Source organism: Aedes albopictus, chromosome 1 (assembly GCF_035046485.1).
Source record: "Aedes albopictus strain Foshan chromosome 1, AalbF5, whole genome shotgun sequence".
In the NCBI taxonomy this organism is placed as follows: Eukaryota; Metazoa; Arthropoda; class Insecta; order Diptera; family Culicidae; genus Aedes; species Aedes albopictus.
In genome coordinates, this window is record NC_085136.1 from 138,032,701 (window position 1) to 138,045,212 (window position 12,512).

General features: G+C 35.0%; 1 protein-coding gene across 1 annotated transcript in view; it reads left to right on the forward strand.

The window, feature by feature from the left end:
* LOC109432375 (uncharacterized) overlaps positions 1-12,512 on the forward strand; it is a 31,602-nt gene that overhangs the window by 10,742 nt on the left and 8,348 nt on the right. The window lies entirely within an intron of this gene.

The window sequence follows — 12,512 nt, forward strand, 5'->3', positions numbered from 1 at the left end:
TAACAAACATAAAAGGTGAAGCCCTCAAAACAAAGGTTATTTATTGTACTTTCATGAAAAAATATCATTGAAATTATTTATTTTTATTTTTCACACGTTTTCTCACTTTTTCAGTGTTGACCTCTCTGAAAATCTGCACAACGGTGGTAAATTTTAGCAACAACCCCTTCCGCACGTTTGTTCAACAATCAGGTCATCTATGCAGTGTCGTGAGTGCCTTGACTAGTCTGACTAGGATTCCGAAGAAAAATTGCCAAACTTTTTTTTATTGCGAAATGAGGGGCAATTCAGTGAATTGAGAAAACGCGAAATTTGAGTGTTTTTTTTTTTCGTTGATAAACACTACCCATCTGTGACGATACCACTGAACGTCTCCGGCTGTCATGGCAGCTCATCAAAATAGGTAAAACCTCTACATATCCCTTGTGTGCATTTTTGAAAAGCAGCACGCGATTCTTTAAGCTGTCATCCTTGTATGAATTGGTTCTCATCATCTTGTTGCGAAAAAACCATGCCCAGAGTTCGAACTTCTTGCCAAATCTTCAAATTCAAAGCAGATTTATCAATGAACCCAAGCTTTTTTCTTCCGAGGACGCTTCCTTATGCCATGGTTAACAACATCTGTGCACATAACACATAATGGTTTTGACGATATTAACATTTTTCGCGACTGTCGTACCTGACCACGCCAAATTTTCAACGTGTTTGTGCAAGATTTTTTTTCCTCCTCTTGTCTTCAATCTGAAATAACTTTTCACTCGTTGCAAGAAAATTGATGAAATTTTCACCATTTAAAGAGGATTAGTGTATGATCAGAGTGCTGCAAAAGAATGATGATTATGTTCATTGAGAGCGCCACTAGAAAATGTGACATGATTCCGGATTCTAAGTGAACATAGCTTTACCAAAGCATCAAAGTCTTTTTAACAGTGTAATTTCCCACATGGCTTGGTCAGCCAAAGCAAAATCAAGAAATTGACAGTTTTTTGATTGTTTATCAATAGTTCCACTATTGAAACAAGTAGTTGGCAGTTGGGTTGACCTAATGTGATTACAATCATATTCTAAAAACCCGATTTAATCCACCTATGGTGAACAGAACCCTTCTTACACTTATTAAAAATATTGTTGTATTATTCGTATTTAACAAATTTATTTAGTGTGACTGACCAAAAGTTCTAGAAAATATTGTGGATTTGGCATCTAGTGGATTGGTTTTCAAAATAGCATCATGGATCATGGACTAAACCACCAGAAATGCCAGACACCTTCTAGAATCTTGTATGAAATTAAAAAAAATAGCTTACATATTCTAGAATATTGTATCTTTTGTTAACTACCAAAAGATCTTCAATCGATTAACAAATGGATAAGAAAATCAGCGAGATACACTTTTGTATTCATTCTGCGAATGGAGTGACGTGAGAAAAGTCGGAGTCATATATCGAGGTGAGAAATCTCGACTCGAATGAGGTGACTCTCCATTTGATTTACACGGCGAGTCACTTTATTCGAGACGGGATTCCTCACCTCGATATACGACTCCGACTTTTCTCACGTCACTCCATTCGCAGAATGAGCACATTTGTCTAATATCTCTTAATCAGTCGAATAAATTAGCTCCGTAGTACTTGGTATTCATGGTTATGGTGTAAAAAGGATAAAAATGATATATCTACTATGTAAATCAGTTTTGGCATTAGCTAGTTATTTTGGTTCTTGTATTTTTTCCACAATATATAAATTCAAAGATTTCATTTAACATATTGTTAGTTTTCATAGAATTCCTGTTTATGTATAATTTGATGATTTGTGGCTATATCGGTCTCTTTCTACTCATAGTATAAGGGAGTAGAGATCAAAGTGGATAATGAAATGATAGATATGATAGAATTCGCTAGGTAGCGAACAAGTGTGAAAATTTATAGAAGGTAAAATTAGGCAAGTAGGCCATGTATTGAACGAATACATCGAATGCGTGAAACTTCTGCCGTGCGACCTGTGCTTTTAAACAGATCGGCTTGGTTGGTAGTTCATACCACCTTACCAAGACTGGCAAAAGTTTCAGGCACCCGACTGCCTATGTATAGGGTGCCTGAAACTTTTGCCAGTCTTGGTAAGGTGGTATGAACTACCAACCAAGCCGATCTGTTTAAAAGCACAGGTCGCACGGCAGAAGTTTCACGCATTCGATGTATTCGTTCAATACATGGCCTACTTGCCTAATTTCACCTTCTATAAATTTTCACACTTGTTCGCTACCTAGCGAATTCTATCATATCTATCATTTCATTATCCACTTTGATCTCTACTCCCTTATACCACTGTACGACAAAAAAAAAACTTTTGCCGTGATCAGAGACCCCATTAGTAGGGCATAAAAGCGCGTGAAAAATGTAGAAAAATGCCATTTTCAAATTTGTTGGAGCACCCCTAGAAACTTTTTGAGATGAGTTTGAATTTTATTAATTTTTGAAGGTTTGACACGAGCTTTAGAAATCATCATAAACACTTTTGAAATACAATATCTTTGAAATGCAGTTTTGTGCACCGCTGAAATTTTCACAGATCTGAGAAGTAACTTTGATAAATAAGTAGTCAAAATTTCAGCCTATTACGACATTCCATTTCATTGATACATATCCGGGAAGAATCAAATATGACTTATATAATACAAATCCTTGAAGTTTTTTCTTAATTCAATCACAAAAAGCAAGCCCCTATCCTTATCTAATCATGACAACATAACTATTTTACTTTGATTTGACTTAGAAATACTACACTTATGATCTAAATAATTGAATTCAAATTTTCGAGAAGAAAATCCGGTCGATCTTTCAAATTACTAACGTGGTAAGCCTGTGTACAAATAAAAATAAAATCTTATACATTTTTAGATTTTGCGATCAGTACAAAAAAAACGTTTCCAGTGTTTTCATGGATTGTCTATATTCACTTAATGTTTCGAAGAACCTCCTAGCCATACCAAGGTGGTATATATATTTATTAGAGACCGTTTAACCATTTGGTCATTCCGACCAAGGTGGTAAAATTGATAACTTTATTGAATAAAACAAACTTATTTCAATACAATGAATTGAAGCTGGCATTGCGCAGAAAACATGGTTTGAGTTCACGACTGTTCAAAACAATACAACCCTAAAAAATGAAACAAAAATGAGAACACTCTCCATTTACTATTAGTAATCGTACAAGCACTGTTGCTTTTATCACATTTTAGTTAGTTACACAATACAGAATGTGTATGTTGGGGCATTACCATTGAAGACACTTTTATGAAATTAATTGAATTTGTCATGTAGTAAAATCTTATTTTCTAGCTCAATAATGTCCTCCGCGATTGTAAAATTGCTTTATAAGTTCCAGCAGCATAGGGTCTGGGACCATTTGGGCAGGATCACCTATTTTGGGCACTTGTGTCTATGACTCAGTCAATTTAGAACCGATTGACTTGATTTTAGAGACACGATTAGAGACGCATATTATCTAGATGTGCAAGAAAATCAAGTCAATCGGTTTGGAATTGACTGAGTTATAGCAGCAAGTGCCTAAAATAGGTGCTCCTGCCCAAATGATCCTAGACCCTATTTGTTAATATAGTGTTAAATATTATCTATCCAGAAGCACTAAGGCGAGTTAATATAATTTATTTAGTCCAAATACACTCTTAGAAAAAATCATGTAAATTTAAGTTCACTTGGATGCACATAAAAGGAGCGGCCCGTTTGACACAAATTTACGTCTTCTATCACAAATAAAATCGAGCTAGCAATCGCTAGAGCCGAAGCGAGAGATAAAACACATGTAAATAAAATAATGAACTGGATTCGAACTCTGATCCGCTGATTGAGAGGCACGTACTATAACTCTCGGTAAAATCGCACCAAGTTGCGAGACAAACGATAAATGTGAAACTGTTTCTACCTATCTGGTCAGATAGGTTTGTTGACATATTGTGCAACCAACTCGAACTTACATGATGGATGTAAAATTGAGTCAAATTTGCCATTCAATCATGAAATGTTTACGTACGTTGATGGTTTACGTCACGTGTAAAATCCTAATTTTTTAAGAGTCTAGTCCAAATTAGTTTCAATACAGAGGTCGTTGGAATTAGAATATATCGACACAGATTTTTCATAAAGGCCTAACTGACATTGTCGATTTCTCTTCATCGATCCTCTCTTTGTGTTATTACAGAACGTGTATTGAGTTTTCCAAAGATTTTTTGGTTGAAATACAAAGCAGACGACTGCATCTTGCTATAGAAACAAGAAGAATAATGATTTTGTTTGTTTTGATCAAGTTATTAGCGAAAAAGAGAGTCGATGAAGAGAAATCGATCAAGTCAGTTTAGGCCCTAATGAAAAATCATTGTCGATATTTTCCGCATCGTATTTATTTTTTTAAGAACATGGAACTGCTTGATATCCACCAGGTCAAGCAATCTGGAATGGTTGCTAAGATACACACTAAATCATTGAAAAGTATTCTCATCCATATGCGATATATGGATATTTAACCCTAAAAGGGATACCTTCATGGCCTCAGTTTCGTCACCTCGCTGAGTGTGTTCCATCAAAGACGAGCTCTGAAAGGCGCCTGGGGTCCAATGGACCCCAGGTATCCCTTGTAGGGTTAAATTTGGGCATGACTCGAAATTCGATCGAAACAAAATACTTCCTTGAATTAAGTAGACGAAGTGTATTTTGCCTGAATTGTGATCCTAACCCATCGCATTCAAAATCGCAGTTTATTGGTAGGTATTTAAACATGATTATGAAAGTAACATTTGATGTCAAATGTTACAATAAACTTTGTTCATTTTCATAAGCAACATTTTTTTTTTGAAAACTGCAATTAGAACATTACATTTATTTGGAAAAGTTTTTCCTTAAAATACTCATGTTGACCTCAATGAATTAACTTTCTTCCTGTGGATCCTTTGAATTACAATTTTCATCTTCTTCAGTCAGAGACTGAAAAATATATTACCACTAGAAAACGGACGTCACATCTAGTGACCTAGTGGAGAACTTGTAAAAGAAACGTTTTCTCCTACTGGAGCGGAAATCCATCCAATATTGCGAGGCGTACGAAGTATCCGAAAGACTGACGCTTCACGGCATAAACGCATAAAAGCTTTTTAAATGAATATGAATATGGGTGTGCTTTATGGGATTAGATTAATAAAAAAAACCTTAAAGATTTTCTCTATATAAGTCAGAGTTAGGCCTTCGCGGATATGCATCAATGAAACGGAATGTCGTAATAGGTAGAAATTTTGACTATCTATTTATCAAAGTTACTTCTCAGATCTGTGAAAATTTCAGCGGTGCACAAAACTGCATTTCAAAGATATTGTATTTCAAACGAGTTTATGATGATTTCTAAAGCTCTTGTCGAACCTTCAAAAATTAATAAAATTCAAACTCATCTCAAAAAGTTTCTAGGGGTGCTCCAACAAATTTGAAAATGGCATTTTTCTACATTTTCCATGCGCTTTTATGCCCTACTAATGGGGTCTCTGATCACGGCAAAAGTTTTTTTTTTGTCGGACAGTGTACTATGAGTAGAAAGAGACCGATATAGCCACAAAATCATCAAGTTATTTATAATTTTATGGAAAATAATAACCTGCTAGTATACACTTTATATGAGGTCAGCATTATTTTTTTGAAAAATAGTTTTCCTTAGACTGGTCAAAAGCTCATGCAAGATAACAAGCGAATATAATAATAAAAAAAAGAAATTTATTGAAATACTCTTCGAAAGATATCTCAGTAACCACATGTTCAATCAAAATAAAATTTCACGGCCTTTTACAAGGATATTGTAGCTTTCATTTGATGCTCAGAGAACCCAAATAGGTTGACAGACGGCTGAGATATTTATTATGATACACTTGGTCAAAAATCTCTCAAAAAGTTAACCTGTATTACTCCCAAGTACTCTTTGAAAGATATCTCGGTGACCAAATGTGCAATCCTAGTAAAATTATATAGGGTTCTACTAGGATGTTGTAGCTTTCATTTGGTGCCAGGAGAACCGAAATCGGTTGACAGACGGCTAAGATATTTATTATCATGCACTTGGTCAAAAATCTCAAACATTTTAGTTGTATAAATCCCAAGTACTCTTGGAAAGATATCTCTGAAACCAAATGCCCAATCGAAATAAAAAATTTCTGGGCGATCTACTAGGATGTTGTAGCTTTCATTTGCTGCCAAGAGAACTCAAATCGGTTGACAAACGGCTGAGTTATTCACTAATATGCTAAATGACAAAAAACTCTCAAAAAGCTAACCTATATTACTTTAAAGTACTCTTCGAAAGATATCTCGGTAACAAAAAAAAAAAAAAAAAAAAAAAAAAAAAAAAAAAAAAAAAAAAAATCTCGGTAACCAAATGTCCGATCGTAATAATATTCAATAGGGTTCTTCTTGGATGTTGTAGCTTTCATTTGCAACTAAGAGAATCCAAATCGGATATCAGACGGCTGAGAAACGTGCGCGACTTTTTTTGTAACATACGCACACACACATACACACACATACATACACACACACACACAGACATTTGCTCAGTTCGTCGAGCTGAGTTGATTGGTATATGAGACTCGGCCCTGCGGGCCTCGGATCGAAAGTCGGTTTTTCGAGCGGTACTTATACCCTTCTTATGGGTGTAAGAAGGGTAAAACTATTGTATTATATCCATCTAATTACGTTTGTCAGGAGTTCGAAGAAAATCGATGGTGCTATAGAGCAGCCATGGGAGGTAGAGGGTTAAGGAGAGCCTTAGCAAGCTTACCACCAACACGTAAAAAGTCATAATTGCCTCTTTCACCAGGAGAAAAACTTAACAGGACAGAAATTAACAGCTTTTCAGTTTGGAGGGAAACAAATTCATCATAGCTAGGTACCTATATGGTCTAGTATTTAGGTGTGTTTCTGGATACCAAACTGGATTGGAATGCGCAAATACGGACTTTATTCGGTTCGGTAAGACATAAGTGTATTCTGATCATGCTTCAAAACTATTGGTACAAAGTTAAAACTAATGATAATGTACCCTGGCCAAGTTCGCAGGGTTTGACGGTATTAAAGTGAAAGAGTTTCATTTTGATTATTGTAATGTAGTGTTCTTTAGTGAAACGTATCACCTTTTTAACACTTTAATGCGCCTGCAACGCTGATCATATGCATCCGACATGCTTGATAAACACGGAGGAACCGCCGGGGCTCATTAGAGTCTATTCCCAAGCAATAGTTCCAAGTCGGTTTGATTTTAGAAGGTTTTTGATCGTTACAAATCCTAATGAAAGTATTATAGGATTTGTGACAAGTTTCTTTAACCTTTTACAGCCAGCTGACTTCAAAATGTTGTTTGGGCTCTATTTCCCACGTTTCTCGGTTGATTTTGATTAGTAATTTATTAATGTTATAGTCGCTTTTTCGAATTTTTACAATGTTACTTGGTCATATTTTCTTTAAATAAAGCAATTAACCCACGAGCGATCGCGCTGTTGTATTTTGTACAACACGTTGAAAAAATCTCGCTTTTTGTACTCAGCATTAGCGTGGTGGTGACGCAGGTAGTCAACCGCGCGAGTTACGGAAGGTTAAAATCAACCGGAGAATTAATAGTGGGAAGAAGATTTGCAGCAATTAATTGTGCTGATAGATTCGAAGCTAACGTGCGAACACTTAAACGCATTGTTGACATCAATGCGTTCGACGTGACTTTTTGGACAAAAACTGATATTAACTGAACAACGTTACTTGTGTATGACTCGGTTGACATTTCTAGGCTACGCGTGAGAAAATGACATGGTTCATCTAGGTAGGACTGATAGGACAATTGAACGAAATTGAATATTTTTCATAGTATTTGTAGGGGAAGAATACATAATAGTTAACAAGCAATCTTTATTTTTTTAATATTTGGCTGACCAACTTGGCGTATTTTTGTTTATCTTAGATGGTATCATGACACCAACAGAAAAATATCAGAAGTTCAGTTACATGTTTCTGTGGATTTTGGACCGATGACAATTTAAGGTTACAAGAGATGAACACAGAGAAGTAGAAAACGATTAGCGAAATCAAGAAAACAATTTGACACAGGATCGACTATATTTTAACATACGAGGTTCGACTGATTCGATAAAAAAAAATAAACATACTACAACTGACTTACGAGGAGGAAAATATATTGAACCTTACCACAAAACCAAACAAGAAGACAAATACAAACCGTGTGACCATAACACTACATAGGCAAATCCTGACTGACTGACCAATTGAAAATTTTCCAATCTTCTACCGTAACTTTCTGAGTCAGTTTGCAACAATGTCTTAATGGATATCATTTTCCGCGTACGGCTGGTAAACTGCTTCGTTCAATAGTAACTTATGCTTCGCCTGTTTGGTAGTCAAAAACACAAGAGACTTGTGTCTATTACTATTGCGCAGCAATAGTATCAAAAGCTATGCGATTCTCAGTCTGCTACAATTAAAAGGAATTGTTGAGATTTAAATCAATTAAGCATTTCACAATACCTAAATCCAAAATAGGCCAGTAATTAAAATGATTAAAGACTAAGTGAAACTTGTTCGTCACAAGATTTAACCAGATTCCATACAGATGGCTTAAAATGGGAATAAGTAAAACAATGTGGTATTACAATACCCAAACGCAGCGTGGAATGTATACTATGTTTTTTTGGTGACAAGCTCAAACAATAATTTGCTTTAAACTGAAGCCGGCAAACGGAGTGTAGAATCAGCATCTACACTCAGTAGCAAAAAAAAAGCCGAGCTGAATTTTTCTCCCAAAATCCGTCATGTTCAATCTGCTGCAACTTTGGCAATTATCAATATTTTTGGCTGAAAATTTTACCACTTCATCATCAATATATTGATCATGTATGGACAAAATTTTATATTGATATAAATTATATATTTTGAGTTATAAAAATTTATATGAAAAAATCCCTTTTTGGACATAATTTTTTAAAAAATCCGTATTTCAGTGAAAAATTTAAGTAGTTTCATAAAAATTTGACTGCAGCGTCTGCAAATACAGGAAATGTTGTGGTCAAAATTTGAAATGTTTTCATCCAGCGGTTTGGGCCACAGAAATCGTCAAAGTTGAAGTACCAATATGGGTGCCTACAGTTTTTACTCCATATTGACCATGCTGAAACACCGGTGCAGAAAAAAAGCCGAGGTTAATTCGTGCCATTAATGTTTAGATTAAAGCTTTAACAAACAATCCATCTTGTATGACATATTTTTATAAATTGTAGTGTGATCTGCTAGTTATCTATGACCTTCTACACGTAACACATATTGCGTTACGCGTTACACGTAATGCATTACAAATATACATATGTTAGTGAATATACAAGTAGTTTGTATAATATAAAATTTTTGGTTACTGTAAAAACATTATTATAAGCAAATAAGTTGAGGGGTATAATTTAGAGCCACAAAGAATGATATAGTAAGGCATGTAACGTCACATGTTTGCTTATGATAATAGGGGGATTCACTAAACAGATTAAATTGCTGCGTAAGCCATGATTTTCTGCTTATTTGAAATGTTTCAAGATTTTGCGAATGAAATAATCAAAGATTGCCTTGGTGATCTCGACGTTTAATCAGTTTAATCAGTTTACACTGTTTAGTGAATCCCCTTAATGTTTTTACAGTTGCCAAAATTTGTAAATTATACAAACTGCTTGTATATTCACTAACATATGTATATTTGTAACGCATTACGTGTAACGCGTAACGCACTATGTGTTACGTATAGAATGTCATAGATAACTAGCAGCCCACACAAAAATTTATAAAAATATGCCATACAAGATGGATTGTTTGTTAAAACTTAGATCTAAACATTAATGGCACGAATTGACCTCGGCTTTTTTCTGCACCGGTGATTCAGCATGGTCAATATGGAGTGAAAACTGTAGGCACCCATATTGGTACTTCAACTTTGACGATTTCTGTGGCCCAAACCGATGAATGAAAACATTTCAAATTTTGATCACAACATTTCCTATATTTGCAGAGGCTGCAGTCAAATTTTCATGAAGCTACTTAAATTTTTCACTGAAATACGGATTTTTGAAAAAAATATGTCCAAAAATGAATTTTTTCATATAAATTTTTATAACTCAAAATATATAATTTATATCAATTTGAAATTTTGTCCATACATGATCAATATATTGATGATGAAGTGGTAAAATTTTCAGCCAAAAATATTGATAATTGCCAAAGTTGCAGCAGATTGAACATGACGGATTTTTTGAGAAAAATTCAGCTCGGCTTTTTTTTTGCTACTGAGTGTAAGTTAAAATACACATAAATAAAAATTAAAAAAAAAAGCCGGCAAACGCAAAAATTAACGCGTTGCTTAAGTGCACCATTAAATGAATAAAAAAACTAGCCATGTCGAGAGCACCGACCATTCTTCCAGCACATGTTACATGTGTAACTTTTTTTTTCTCCGGTGCATCGGAAGCGATACGTGATGCGCTGTACTGAGTACAGTGAACACTTCCGATTTGTTGATATTAGTCACGGATCAGAGAGAAAATCATTTCTTGTTCATGATCTTTTATGGTGTTTACAACATTCATGGACGATCTACGAGTGCACAGTAGGAGGCAATCAGTGAAGTACTAGATTGAAAGTAGTGAGCTGGATTTTTGTATGGTGAGATGATCGATTCTCCATTTCTGCAATGAAATGGTGCAAACAGCGTAGGTTATATGATTTCTTGCCTAATTTAATGATGTTTGAGCAAAAGTTTGGGTAGCTGTGTGGTTGAAGTTGCAAGAAATAAATAATACAACAACACAGTTACCCAAACTTTTGCTCAACCAGCATCAAATTAGACAAGAAATCATATAACCCACGCTGTTTGCACCATTTCATTGCAGAAATGGAGAATCGATCATCTCACCGTACAAAAATCCAGCTCACTACTTTCAATCTAGTACTTCACTGATTGCCTCCTGTTAATGCCTTTAGTTTTCTGAGCGTATTTGCCTTTTTACTTTTATAAATCACCATATTTCAAGTTTTATCTTTGGTGTTGCTGCGATTTGTTGTGGCGTGTTCGAACTTAAATTTCCTATGAGCATTTCAATAGTTTCCTGATACCCACCTGCTGTGTGGCTTTGTACATGTAGGTAGGTATCAATGGGGCACGTTCGGTGTAGTACTAGATTTGTACACGGAGAAACTGAAAAACTCAAAATTAGGTACTTTTAAACTCAATTTTGAGTTCTTTTTCATCTCCCTTTTCATGCGCTCTTTCTGTTGTTGTCAGAGAGTGAAGAGAGAAACAGCCCAACTTATGCAGTTCCGTGCGTCAAGCCAACACTGAGTTTCTAGTTTAGTAGTTACTAGTCTTGTTGAGAGTTGAAACAATAATGAGTCTTTATTCAAAATCAAAGCTTAAGCTAACCTGCTTAATCTAGTACATAATTTCTGGAGAAGGCTGAAACGCATACATATCAATAGCCTATCGATCCATGCAACAGAACGATAGCCAATCCAAGGAAAGGAAAAGATAATTACGAAAAGGGGCGTTTACCATTCAATTAAGTAAACGTTCACACGTGGTTGCTTGAACTGTGCGCTGTTCGGTTAGGTCAGCGCTTCGAGTGGAAAGAAGGAATTGTGTGCATTTATGGGTATGAAATGTGATACGCGTACTCAGCATGAGTACGGTATGGGAAACAAGAGTGTTGCACAACTTGTGTGGTAAATCGAAGTTATTTAGGTGTGAATGACATGTCCCAGCATTGTTCGTGGGAACATGAGAGGAATGCACTTGAAGAAATGCAGGCGCATCAGTCCTGCATGTGAAAAACACCACTTTAAAAGATGTGGGAAAGACTGCTTGAAAACGGACAGTTGTAAACTGTCAAGATCAAATATTTATGATCTTTCAAAAACATGCTAAAGAATAATTCTTTACAGATACGATAATGCTACACCATCCCCCTTTGGGTGAATGACGTAACGCAGTGAAATCATTCAATTATTGTCAACATAGTTTCAATAAATTCTAAAATATTGTTTCAATCTCCTTTACAATGATGAAATAAAATGTCAGTTTTTTGTAATTATAATTGAAATATTTGGAATATGTAGTTGCAAAATAAAATAAAATGTATCTTAAAACTATCCGAATTTCTCACTTCTCAGCTAATGCTAAGAATATTGACCTATCTCATTTTTTTACTATTTTTTTGATTTCCATTATTTTTTTTTTATGAGATTAGGCTCGGGTTTATAAACTAACACTTCTTATGATCTAATTAATCTATTTTTGTGAACTATTGATGAATGATTCGTTTTCAAATTTATGATCTCACAATTTGGTTCTGATATCGATGTTACTTTATATGGACCTGTATAGAATGAATCTAATTTACGTCTATTTTCCTTTTGCAAATAAACTGT